Raw genomic sequence first — 13,907 nt, forward strand, 5'->3', positions numbered from 1 at the left:
ACAGGCTCTAGGTGGGCGGGCTTCAGTAGTTGTGGCACGCAGGCTCAGTAGTTGTGGCTCATGGGCTCTAGAGTGCAGGCTCAGTAGTTGTGGCGCACGGGCTTAGTTGCTCCATGGCATGTGGGATCTTCCCAGACCAGGGCTCGAACCCATGTCCCCTGCATTGGCAGGCGGATTCTTAGCCACTGTGCCACCAGGGAAGTCCTGTAATGTCTCTTGAAGATGTCTTTCAGTTGAATTTGTTTGCTGACCTATGAGCTTCATGAACTTGGATACCCACATTTCTCCCCAGATTTTGGAAGTTCTCAATCATTATTTATTTAAATAAACTTTCTATTCCTTCTTCCTCTCTTCTCCTGGGTCTCCAATAATTTGCAGATTTTTTTCTTTTGGTGGAATTTCATAAATCACATAAGCTGTCCTCACTCTTTTGTTTTCCTCTGACTAGATAATTTCAAATGCCCTGTCTTCTAAGTCACAGATTCTTTCTTCCACTGATCCATTCTGCTGTTGATGCTCTCTTATTGCAGTTTTCATTTCTTCGGCTCTAGAATTTGTTTAGTTCTTTTTTATGATTTCTCTTTGTTAAGTTTCTCATTTTGTTCATGAATTGTGTTCCTGATTTCATTGTATTGTCTTCCTCTGTTTTTCTGTAGCTCATTTAGCTTCCTTAAAACAGCTATTTTGAATTCTTTATTGAATATATCATAGATCTCCATGTCTTTGGAGTTGATTACTAGAAGATTATTGTGATCTTTTGGTAGTGTTATGTTTCCTTGATTTCTCACATTGCTTGAAGTTTTGTGTTGCTGTCTTTGCATTTGAAGTAGCAGTCATCTCTATTTTTTACCCAATGATTTCAGGAGAGAAATACCTTCTGCCAGCCCTACTAGGGATTCTGAGGCTTTCTCAGACCTTTTATGTGTATGCCTACTCCATGCTTCTTACTCCCTGTGTGGCAGAATTCTTAAGCCTGTATGCCTTCTCTTGTTCAGTTCTCTCAGTTCAGTAGGCCAGGTGTTGACAGCCTCCCAAGGAGGCTTTCCCAAGGACATTGCTTTCCCAAGGACATAGATAAAGGTGAAGTTTGTGGTCTGTTCCTGACCCACAGATTTGGGCTGTGCTCACTAGCCATGTGCCAAAACTTGCTCTTGCTACCACTGGGAGCACACACAGGAAGCCAGCCACAGGTTGGGGATGTGTGTGGGTGAGGTGTGTGGAGAGCTAGGAGTGCCTGTGGGTTAGTTGGGGAGAATCCATGGGCAAGGCATCCCCAGTGGTTCATGAGCTGATCTTCTTGATGGAGTCTACAGTGCAGTTAGTAAGATCCATGTCGCATTAATGGTCTCTGAGGGTCCTACTTGCCACTCTCCCAGCCTCTTCCAGTCTCCCAGTCATGCAGCTCAAGATGCAGTACTCAAGATGGGGTGAGAGAGAAATGGGTCTCTTTGCCAGTGATCCACACAGCTAGGGAAGCTGGATGCTCACTTACATGCTCTCACTTCCCCCTGTGGAAGAAATCATGGGCTAAGAAGGTCTCTCTTGGCCCTGAGCTTTGCCATCTGGGGGAAGGAGTGTTGCAGGTTAAGGTAAACTGTTCCTTTTACTATGCATCCAAATTCATATATATCTTTTTGCTCCAGTGGTGTCCTAGAACTTCTCTGTTGGAAACCTGGGCTTCCACAAAGGCTATCTTGTCTGTGGTTGATTATCTAAGACATTGTTCTCCAGGGGCTACTGGACTGCAGCTGAAAGGGGCTGGAGACATATGGGCCATTTGTAGGATCCACAGCCAGGACTGAGGTCTGTATACCTATTACATGACGCATGGTTAGGCCAGTCTCCTCCGGGGTCCCTTGGTGTATGGTGCTAGATTCCATAGCTTCCATAAAGGTACTTTTGTCCATAGGTGAATGCCAAATTGTTGTTGTTGAGGGGGGGTTATGAGTGAGGTATGTCTTATTGGGCCATTTTGCTGCCATCATTCCACAATGAGTTTTGATAGATGTAATCACCCATGAAACCACTACCATAATCAAGATAAGAACATCTCCATTATCTCTTAAAGTTTTCTTGTGCTCCTTTGCAGTCCATCCCTTGTTCCACCACTGGCCCCCTTTTCTGGAATTTCAAATGAGTGGAATCATACTGAATCTTTTCTGTCTGGCTTCTCTTACCAGCATGATTTTTTCAGAATTCATCCATATTGTTGGGAGTATCAGTGATTTGTTCCTTTTTATGGATGAAGAGTGATTATTCTTTTGTTTATGCATTTTAAATACTTTTTTGCTTATCCATTCACCAGTTGCCTATATTTAGGTTATTTCTAGCTTTTGACTATTATGAATAAAGCTGCTGTAAACATTTTTGAACAAGTGTTTGCATGGATATAATCATTATTTCTTTGAGTAAATACCTGGGAGCAAAATAGATGGGTTATATGGTAGATATATATTTAACTCTATTAGAAGCTGCCAAACAGATTTTCAAAGTGATTGTTCCATTTTACATTCCTATTAGCACTGCAAGAGAGTTCTCCACATTCTTGCTCCACATTCTTGTCAACATTTGGTATTGTCAGTCTTTTCAATTTTAGCCATTCCAATATCATTATGGTTTTAATTTGTATTGCCTTCGTAATTAAAGATGTTGAGAATCTTTTCATGTGTTCATTGAATATTAATATGTTTTCTTTTGTGAAGGGTCTCTTCAAATATTTTGCCCATGTTTAAAACTTAGATCTTTTGTCTTTTAATTATTAAATTATAGGAGTTCTTTATATATACTGAATACAGGTCTCTTTGTCAGATATTAAGTATCGCATATAGGTTCTCTCCGTCTGTGGCTTGCCTTTTTGTGTTCTTAATGTTAATGATATCTTTCAATGAGTAAAGTTTTTAATTTTGGTGAAGTCTAGTTTATCAATTTCTTATTTGTGCTTTATGCTCTTTTGACTCCTAGTTAAGAACCCTTTGCCTACCCTAAGTCTGAAGATTTTCTCCTTTATAAGTTTGATAGTTTTATCTTTTATATTTAGGATGGTGATTCATTTTTATATAAATTTTAGTGTTTAATGTAAAGTAAGTATTGATATTCATTTTTTTCAATGGTAATATCCAGTTTTCACAACATTTGTTGAAAATGCTTTTTTCACATCTGAATTGCTGTGACAACTTTGTTGAAAATTATCATATATGTGGGTCTACTTCTGGATTCCTTATTTTCTACATTGATTTCCATATATATTCTTTTGTTATTACACATCACCTTGATTACACTAACTCTTTAAATTAGTATAAATTCTCTTTGTTCTTCTTTTCTAAACTTACTTGGATATTATGTGTTGTTTGCATTTTAACATAAATTTTAGAATTAGCTTATCAGTTTCTATACAAACACATGCTGGCTGTAGATAAATTGGAGAGATTGGTATCTTAACACTATTGAGTCTTCCAATCCATGAATATGGCATATCTCTTCATTTATTTAAGTCTTCTTTATTTTCTTTTATCATGTCATCTTCAAACCATTTACTGGTTTTAATTCTTTTAATTCTTCCTTTCCAATTTGAAGATCTTTTTATTTTCTTGCCTCATTTCACTGGTTAGGACTTCCAGTACAGTGATGAATATTGGTAACGAGGAGAGGCAAATCTGTATTACCCTGGAAACTCATTTCCTCCTTCCTTGCAGTAGCTTAACAGCTGAATCAGCTGAACTGAGCCAGCCTGTGGAGGGACAGCAAGGCCTTAAGCTGTTGTCAGCATTCCTGGCATGCATGGTTCTTTTTTTTTTTCAAGATTTTAAAAAAATTTTATTTATTTATTTTGGTTGCATTGGGTCTTCGTTGCTGCGCGTGGGCTTTCTCTAGTTGTGGCGAGCAGGGGCTACTCTTCATTGCAGCGCACAGGCTTCTCATTGCAGTGGCTTCTCTTGTTGTGGAGCACGAGCTCTAGGCCGCGTGGGCTTCAGTAGTTGTGGCTCACGGGCTCTAGAACACAGGCTCAGTAGTTGTGGCCCACGGGCTTAGGTGCTTCGCAGCCTGTGGGATCTTCCCGAACCAGGGCTCGAACCCGTGTCCCCTGCATTGGCAGGCGGATTCTTAACCACTGCGCCACCAGGGAAGTCCCGGCACGCGTGGTTCTTTTTGGGGACTTTGGTATGTAGACCTTGGCCCTGGAAATGCATACTTCTTACCATTGTTCCTGAATCCAGCTATCCCTTGATAAATTTTTTGTTACTTAAGGAAACTAGGGGTTTCCATTCCCTCCAAAGCTAACGTATAAATGTGTAACATAGTGAGGTGGTGGGGCTCACTCTTGCTCTTGTAGGAGTTTCAAGAGAACATCCTGCTTGTCAGCCAAAGGAGGCTTCTCTTCCCTCGGCAATTTTGTATACAGAAGATCTGTGCCTAACCTATACTGTGGAATAAAGAGAATTCAGTGTACAGAGTGTGGTTCCCTACTTCTCTCCTTCTAAGATTTTCTTCAATAAACATTGTTTATATCTATAGCCTCTGGTGTTAGTGGTATTTGTGCATGTCACCTTTGCACAACAAGTGTTGAAAGTGGACATACTTACCTAGTTCCTTATCTTATGGGGACTCTATTCAGTCTTTTGTCATTGAGTTTGATGTTTAATATGGGTTTTTCATTAAATTTTCTTTTCTTCATAGTTTCAGAAAGTTTTTTTAAAATCATGAATGGGTGTTGAATTTTGTCAAATGCTTTTTTCCCCAGCATCTATTGACCTTTTTACCATTATATAATGTCTTTCTTTGTCTCTAGTAAAAATTTTTGAGTGAAAGTCTATTTTTTTATTGTGGGAAAATATACATAAGTTTACCATTTTAAACATTTTAAAGTATATTATTTAGTGGCATTAAGTACATTTTATTTTGTGACTGCTACAACTGTCTAATGCCCAGATTTTACATCACCTAAAATGGAAACCCTGTACCCATTAAGCAGTCACTTCCCATTTCCCCTCTCTTCATACCCAGGAAACCACTAATTTGCTTTCTGTGTCTATGGATTTGCCTAGTCTGGATATTTAATGTAGATGGGATCATACAACATGTGTCCTTTTGTCTTTGTCTTCTTTCACTTAGTAATATTTTTAGAGTTCATCCATGTTTCAGCATGCATCAGTACTTCATTCCTTTTTATGACTGAATAATATTCTACTGTATAGCTATACCACATTGTATTTATCTATTCATCAGTTGATGGACATTTGAGTTGTTTCTACTTTTTAGCTATTGTGAATAGTGCTACTATTCATGTACAAACTTCTACTTGAACACTTGTTTTCAACTCTTTTGGATATATACCTACGAGTAGAAATATTGGGTCATACGGTAATTCTATGTTTACTTAGTGAGTAACTGCCAAACTGTTTTCCATAGTGGCTGTATTTACATTCCCACCAGCAATTTATAAATGTTCCAGTTCTCCATATCCCCACCAACACTTGCAAACTCTATTTTTTAATTTTAGCTCTCCTAGTGGATGTGAAGTGGTATCTCATTGTGGTTTTGATTTACATTTCCCTAGTGCCTAATGACATTGAGCATCTTTTCAATGCTTGTTAGCCATTTGTACATCTTCTTTGGGGAAATATCTATTTGAGTTCTTTGCTCATTTTAAAATTGCATTGTTTGTCTTTTGGTTGTTGAGTAATAAGAGTTCTTTGTATAATCTGGATACAAGACTCTTAGCAGATATATGATTTACAAATATATTCCCCCATTCTGTGGGCTGCCTTTTCACTCTCTTGATAGTATACTTTGATGCACAAAAATGTTTAATTTTGATGAAGTCCAATTTAATTATTTTTCCTTTTGGTGTCATACCCAAGATATCATTACCAAATCCAAAGTTATGAAGGTTTACTCTATATTTCCAGCTCTTATTTAGGTCTTTGATCCATTTTGAATTAACTTTGTACGTGGTGTGAGGTAAGGATCAAGCTTCATTCTTTTGCATGTAGATCCAGTTGTCCCAAAATTTGTTGAAGAGATTATTTTTTCCCCATGAAATTGTCTTAGCACCCTTGCTAAAATCAATTGACCATAGTAAATGGGTTTATTTCTGGACTCTTAATTCTGTTCCATTGATTGATATGTCCATCCTTATGCCAGTAGCATACTGTTTTGATTACTGTAGCTCTGTAGTAAGTTTTGAAATCAGGAAGTGTGAGTCCTTTAGCTTTGCTTTTCCTTTTCAAGATTGTTTTCACTCTTTAGGGACCTTTGTGAATTCATATGCATTTTAGGATTGGCTTTTTCATTTCTGCATAAAAGGCCTTTGGAATTTTAATAGGGATTGAGCTGAAACTGTAAATTGATTTGGGGAGTATTGCTACCTTAACAGTAGTAATTTTTCCAATCCATGAACATGGGATGTGTTTCCATTTATTTATTTCCTCTTTAATTTTTTTCAGCAATGTTTTGTAGTTTTCAGTGTACAAGTTTTGTACTTCCTTCATTAAATTTATTCCTAAGTACTTTATTATTTTTGACTCTATACTGAAAATTGAATTGTTTTCTTATTTTCCTTCTTTGATTGTTCATTGCTGGTGTATAGAAATACAACTGATTTTTGAGTGTTGATCTTGTATCCTGCAACTTTACTGAATTTATTTGTTAGCTCTAATAGGTTTTTTTGGTGCCTGTGTGTTTGTGTATTCTTTAGGATTTCCATATATAGGATGATGTCACCTGCAGATAGAGATAGTTTTACTTCTTCATTTCCAATATGGATGTGTTTTATTTCTTTTTCTTGCCTAATTATAAGTGGCTCACTTTAGATTTAAAGACACAAAATCTGCAGACAGTAAATGCTGGAGAGGGTGTGGAGAAAAGGGAGCCCTCCTACACTGTTGGTGGGAATGTAAATTGGTACAGCCACTATGGAGAACAGTATGGAGGTTCTTTAAAATACTAAAAATAGAAATACCGTATGACCCAGCAATCCCACTCTTGTGCATATACCCAGAGAAAACTGTAATTTGAAAAGATACATGCACCCCAGTGTTCACTGCAGCACTATTTACAATAGCCGGGACATGGAAGCAACCTAAATGTCCATCAACAGAGGAATGGATAAAGAAGATGTGGTACATATATACAATGGAATATTACTCAGGCATAAAAAAGAACAAAATAATGCCATTTGCAGCAACATGGGTGGACCTAGAGATTGTCATACTGAATGAAGTAAGTCAGACACAGAAAAACCAGTATCATATGATATCGCTTATATGTGGAATCTAAAAAAAAAAAAAAAAAAGAGTACAAATGAACTTATTTACAAAACAGGAGTAAAGTCATGGATGTAGAAAACAAACTTATGGTTACCAGGGTAGAAGGGGAGGGGAGGGATAAATTGGGAGACTGGGATTGACATATACACACTGCTATATATTTAATAGATAACTAATAAGAACCTGCTGTATAGCACAAGGAACTCTACTCAGTACTCTGTAATGGACTATATGGGAAAAGAATCTAAACAACAACAAAAAAAAACAAGAGTGGATATATGTATATGTATAACTGATTCACTTTGCTGTATGCCTGAAACTAACACAACACTATAAATCAACTGTAGTCCAATAAAAATTGAAAAAAAAGAGAAAAAAAACTGAAGACACAAATAAGCTGAAAGTAAAAGGATAGAAAAAGATATTTCATACAAACAGGAACCAAAAGAGAGCTGGAGTGGCTATACTGATATCACAGAAATTAGACTTTAACACAAAAATTATTGCTGGAGACAAAGAAGAATATTATATAATGATAAAAGGGCCAATAATGGAGACAAAGAAGAATATTATATAATGATAAAAGGGCCAATAATGCAGAAAAAACATTAAAGAAAATTCTACACTGAATTATGATTTTGAAAAATAATCTCTTAGTAAACTTAGGAATAAAAGGAAATTTCTTCAACCTCATAAAAGATATTTATGAAAAACCCACAGCTCGGCTTATACTCAGTGGTGAAAGACTAAATGGTTTTCCCCCTGAGACCAGGAACGAGGCAGTGAGGCTTCCTTTCACCACTTCTGTTCAACATCATGCTAGAAATTCTAACCAGAGTAATTGAATAAAGATTTATCAAATACTTTACATCAGCTGTTTTAACTATGTTTAAAGAATTAAAGCAAACAATGTCTAAAGAACAAAAGGAAATATGAGACTGATGTCTCACCAAATAGTGAATATTAATAGATAGAAATTATTTTTTAAAAACTGAATAGAAATTCTGAGGTTAAAAACTTAACTGAAGTGAAAATTAACTGGAGGGGCAAAACAGCAGATTGAGAAGGCAGAAGAAAGAATCAGTGGACTTGAAGATAGGATAGTTGTTCAATATCTGGGCTTACTCAGGGACAGTTTCTATTGATTGCTTTTTTTCCTTTGTATGATCCATATTTCCTTATTTTGTTTAATGCCTCATAATTGTTTTGTTGAAAACTGGACATTAAAAATGTATAGCGAGTCAGCTCTACCCACCACCAGAGCCTCCCATCAAGCCTCTTAGATAGCCTCAACCACCAGAGGGCAGACAACAGAAGCAAGAAAAACTACAATCCTGCAGCCTGTGGACCAAAAACCACAGTTACAGAAAGATAGAGAAGATGAAAAGGCAGAGGGCTATGTACCAGATGAAGGAACAAGAAAAAACCCCAGAAAAACAACTAAATGAAGTGGAGATAGGCAACCTTCCAGAAAAAGAACTCAGAATAATGATAGTGAAGATGATCCAGGACCTCGGAATAAGAATGGAGGCAAAGATTGAGAAGATGCAAGAAATGATTAACAAAGACCTAGAAGAATTAAAGAACAAACAAACAGAGATGACCAATACAATAACTGAAATGAAAACTACACTAGAAGGAATCAATAGCAGAATAACTGAGGCAGAAGAACGGATAAGTGACCTGGAAGACAGAATGGTGGAATTCACTTCTGCGGAACAGACTAAAGAAAAAAGAATGAAAAGAAATGAAGACAGCCTAAGAGACCTCTGGGACAACATTAAACGCAACAACATTCGCATTATAGGGGTCCCAGAAGGAGAAGAGAGAGAGAAAGGACCCGAGAAAATATTTGAAGAGATTATAGTCGAAAACTTCCCTAACATGGGAAAGGAAATAGCCACCCAAGTCCAGGAAGCGCAGAGAGTCCCATACAGAATAAACCCAAGGAGAAACACGCCGAGACACATAGTAATCAAAGTGGCAAAAATTAAAGACAAAGAAAAATTATTGAAAGCAGCAAGGGAAAAAATGACAAATAACATACAAGGGAACTCCCATAAGGTTAACAGCTGATTTCTCAGCAGAAACTCTGCAAGCCAGAAGGGAGTGGCATGATATACTTAAAGTGATGAAAGGGAAGAACCTACAACCAAAATTACTCTACCCGGCAAGGATCTCATTTAGATTTGATGGAGAAATCAAAAGCTTTACAGACAAGCAAAAGCTAAGAGAATTCAGCACCACCAAACCAGCTCTACAACAAATGCTAAAGGAACTTCTCTAAGTGGGAAACACAAGAGAAGAAAAGGACCTACAAAACAAACCCAAAACAATTAAGAAATGGTCATAGGAACATACATATCGATAATTACCTTAAACGTGAATGGATTAAATGCCCCAACCAAAAGACATAGACTGGCTGAATGGATACAAAAACAAGACCCATATATATGCTGTCTACAAGAGACCCACTTTAGACCTAGGGACACATACAGACTGAAAGTGAGGGGATGGAAAAAGATATTCCATGCAAATGGAAATCAAAAGAAAGCTGGAGTAGCTATACTCATATCAGATAAAATAGACTTTAAAATAAAGAATGTTACAAGAGACAAGGAAGGACACTACATAATGATCCAGGGATCAGTCCAAGAAGAAGATATAACAATTATAAACATATATGCACCCAACATAGGAGCACCTCAATACATAAGGCAACTGCTAACAGCTATAAAAGAGGAAATCGACAGTAACACAATAATAGTGGGGGACTTTAACACCTCACTTACACCAATGGACAGATCATTGAAAATGAAAATAAATAAGGAAACAGAAGCTTTAAATGACACAATAGACCAGATAGATTTAATTGATATATATAGGACATTCCATCCAAAAACAGCAGATTACACGTTCTTCTCAAGTGCGCACGGAACATTCTCCAGGATAGATCACATCTTGGGTCACAAATCAAGCCTCAGTAAACTTAAGAAAACTGAAATCATATCAAGCATCTTTTCTGACCACAACGCTATGAGATTAGAAATGAATTACAGGGAAAAAAACGTAAAAAAGACAAACACATGGAGGCTAAACAATACGTTACTAAATAACCAAGAGATCACTGAAGAAATCAAAGAGGAAATCAAAAAATACCTAGAGACAAATGACAATGAAAACACGACGACCCAAAACCTATGGGATGCAGCAAAAGCAGTTCTAAGAGGGAAGTTTATAGCTATACAAGCCTACCTAAAGAAACAAGAAAAATCTGAAGTAAACAATCTAACCTTACACCTAAAGAAACTAGAGAAAGAAGAACAAACAAAACCCAAAGTTAGCAGAAGGAAAGAAATCATAAAGATCAGAGCAGAAATAAATGAAATAGAAACAAAGAAAACAATAGCAAAGATCAATAAAACTAAAAGTTGGTTCTTTGAGAAGATAAACAAATTGATAAGCCATTAGCCAGACTCATCAAGAAAAAGAGGGAGAGGACTCAAATCAATAAAATCAGAAATGCAAAAGGAGAAGTTTACAACAGACACTGCAGAAATACAAAGCATCCTAAGAGACTACTACAAAGCAACTTTATGCCAATAAAATGGACAACCTGGAAGAAATGGACAAATTCTTAGAAAGGTATAACCTTCCAAGACTGAATCAGGAAGAAACAGAAAATATGAACAGACCAATCACAAGTAATGAAATTGAAACTGTGATTAAAAATCTTCCAACAAACAAAAGTCCAGGACCAGATGGCTTCACAGGTGAATTCTATCAAACATTTAGAGAAGAGCTAACACCCATCCTTCTCAAACTCTTCCAAAAAATTGCAGAGGAAGGAACACTCCCAAACTCATTCTATGAGGCCACCATCACCCTGATACCAAAACCAGACAAAGACACTACAAAAAAAGAAAATTACAGACCAATATCACTGATGAATATAGATGCAAAAATCCTCAACAAAATACTAGCAAACAGAATCCAACAACACATTAAAAGGATCATACACCACGATCAAGTGGGATTTATCCCAGGGATGCAAGGATTCTTCAATATACGCAAATCAATCAATGTGATACACCATATTAACAAATTGAAGAATAAAAACCATATGATCATCTCAGTAGATGCAGAAAAAGCTTTTGACAAAATTCAACACCCATTTATGATAAAAACTCTCCAGAAAGTGGGCATAGAGGGAACCTACCTCAACATAATAAAGGCCATATATGACAAACCCACAGCAAACACCATTCTCAATGGTGAAAAACTGAAAGCATTTCCTCTAAGATCAGGAACGAGACAAGGATGTCCACTCTCACCACTATTATTCAACATAGTTCTGGAAGTCCTAGCCACGGCAATCAGAGAAGAAAAAGAAATAAAAGGAATACAAATTGGAAAAGAAGAAGTAAAACTGTCACTGTTTGCGGATGACATGATACTATACATAGAGAATCCTAAAACTGCCACCAGAAAACTGCTAGAGCTAATTAATGAATATGGTAAAGTTGCAGGATACAAAATTAATGCACAGAAATCTCTTGCATTCCTATACACTAATGATGAAAAATCTGAAAGAGAAATTATGGAAACACTCCCATTTACCATTGCAACAAAAAGAATAAAATACCTAGGAATAACCTACCTAGGGAGACAAAAGACCTGTATGCAGAAAACTATAAGACACTGATGAAAGAAATTAAAGATGATACCAACAGATGGAGAGATATACCATGTTCTTGGATTGGAAGAATCAACATTGTGAAAATGAGTATACTACCCAAAGCAATCTACAGATTCAATGCAATCCCTATCAAATTACCAATGGCATTTTTTTACGGAGCTAGAACAAATCATCTTAAAATTTGTATGGAGACACAAAAGACCCCGAATAGCCAAAGCAGTCTTGAGGGAAAAAACACAGCTGGAGGAATCAGACTGCCTGACTTCAGACTATACTACAAAGCTACAGTCATCAAGACAATATGGTACTGGCACAAAAACAGAAACATAGATCAATGGAACAAGATAGAAAGCCCAGAGGTTAACCCACGCACCTATGGTCAACTAATCTATGACAAAGGAGGCAAAGATATACAATGGAGAAAAGACAGTCTCTTCAATAAGTGGTGCTGGGAAAAGTGGACAGCTACATGTAAAAGAATGAAATTAGAATACTCCCTAACACCATACACAAAAATAAACTCAAAATGGATTAGAGACCTAAATATAAGACTGGACACTATAAAACTCTTAGAGGAAAACATAGGAAGAACACTCTTTGACATAAATCACAGCAAGATCTTTTTTGATCCACCTCCTAGAGTAATGGAAATAAAAACAAAAATAAACAAGTGGGACCTAATGAAACTTAAAAGCTTTTGCACAGCAAAGGAAACCATAAATAAGATGAAAAGACAACCCTCAGAATGGGAGAAAATATTTGCAAATGAATCAACGGACAAAGGATTAATCTCCAAAATATATAAACAGCTCATTCAGCTCAATATCAAAGAAACAAACACCCCAATCCAAAAATGGGCAGAAGACCTAAATAGACATTTCTCCAAAGAAGACATACAGACGGCCACGAAGCACATGAAAAGATGCTCAACATCACTAATTATTAGAGAAATGCAAATCAAAACTACAGTGAGGTATCACCTCACTCCTGTTAGAATGGGCATCATCAGAAAATCTACAAACAACAAATACTGGAGAGGGTGTGGAGAAAAGCGAAACCTCTTGCACTGTTGGTGGGAATGTAAATTGATACAGCCACTATGGAGAACAATATGGAGGTTCCTTAAAAAACTAAAAATAGAATTACCATATGACCCAGCAATCCCACTACTGGGCATATACCCAGAGAAAACTGTAATTCAAAAAGACACATGCACCCGAATGTTCATTGCAGCACTATTTACAATAGCCAGGTCATGGAAGCAACCTAAATGCCCATCAACAGACGAATGGATAAAGAAGTTGTGGTACATATATACAATGGAATATTACTCAGCCATAAAAAGGAACGAAATTGAGTCATTTGTTGAGACGTGGATGGATCTAGAGACTGTCATACAGAGTGAAGTAAGTCAGAAAGAGAAAAACAAATATCGTATATTAATGCATGTATGTGGAACCTAGAAAAATGGTACAGATGAGCCAGTTTGCAGGGCAGAAGTTGAGACACAGATGTAGAGAATGGACATATGGACACCAAGGGGGGAAAACTGCGGTGAGGTGGGGATGGTGGTGTGCTGAATTGGGCGATTGGGATTGACATGTATACACTGATGTGTATAAAAAAAAAAAGAATACAAAAAAAAAATGTATAGCAAAAAAAAAATGTATAGCAAGAAAACTCTGTAAGTCAAATTCTTCCCTCCCAGGGTTTGCTTTGCTGATGCTTGTAGTTTGTTTGTTTCATGACTTTTATGAATTAATTCTGTCATCTGTATTCTTTATTATACATGAACACAGAAGCCTTTGTTCTATTTGTTTAGTTGTCAGCCAGTGATTGGACAGAACTTTCCTTAAATATTTGGAACCAAAAGATATCTCCCAGTCTTTGCTGGAAGGCTCTGTGTGCAAGTTGGGGCATGCCTTCAACACTTAGCCAGGCAG

General features: G+C 36.9%; 1 protein-coding gene across 4 annotated transcripts in view; it reads left to right on the forward strand.

Annotated features, from left to right (window-relative positions):
* Nucleotides 1–13,907, forward strand: part of LOC118900167 (L-lactate dehydrogenase C chain) — a 53,881-nt gene that overhangs the window by 18,938 nt on the left and 21,036 nt on the right. The window lies entirely within an intron of this gene.

The sequence above is a fragment of the Balaenoptera musculus genome, chromosome 8 (assembly GCF_009873245.2).
Source record: "Balaenoptera musculus isolate JJ_BM4_2016_0621 chromosome 8, mBalMus1.pri.v3, whole genome shotgun sequence".
In the NCBI taxonomy this organism is placed as follows: Eukaryota; Metazoa; Chordata; class Mammalia; order Artiodactyla; family Balaenopteridae; genus Balaenoptera; species Balaenoptera musculus.